The sequence below is a fragment of the Aotus nancymaae genome, unplaced genomic scaffold (assembly GCF_030222135.1).
Source record: "Aotus nancymaae isolate 86718 unplaced genomic scaffold, 86718_ANA_hifiasm-v0.15.2.pri h1tg000049l, whole genome shotgun sequence".
Lineage (NCBI taxonomy): Eukaryota > Metazoa > Chordata > Mammalia > Primates > Aotidae > Aotus > Aotus nancymaae.
In genome coordinates, this window is record NW_026988463.1 from 1,195,054 (window position 1) to 1,195,407 (window position 354).

A 354-nucleotide genomic window follows, 5' to 3' on the forward strand; every position below is an offset into this window, starting at 1 on the left:
ACGCAGCCTGGCCCCATGTGGGTAGCTAGGCCCTGGGAGTCTGAGTGGCCCTCACTGGGGCCTTACTCCAAATGCGACTGCTTTCCTGATAAGCCTTCCCGGGGACCTGGGGGCCAGATCTGGGACGGTGACCCCCACCGTGCAGAGCCTGGCCAGGCACGGGCCGGGGCGCCACCTGGTGGCTCCTTTCGGGAGGGGTGGGCCCGGATCCTGAGGCCCCCATGCCGGGCTGGACACCCTCACATGCACATAGCCCTGGCGGGGGCAACAGCTGACACATGGGCACTTGGGAGCCCCGTGGGGGCGGATCCTGGGCCGCTCCGGCATGCTCCTTAACTCGCGGTGACACGTGGT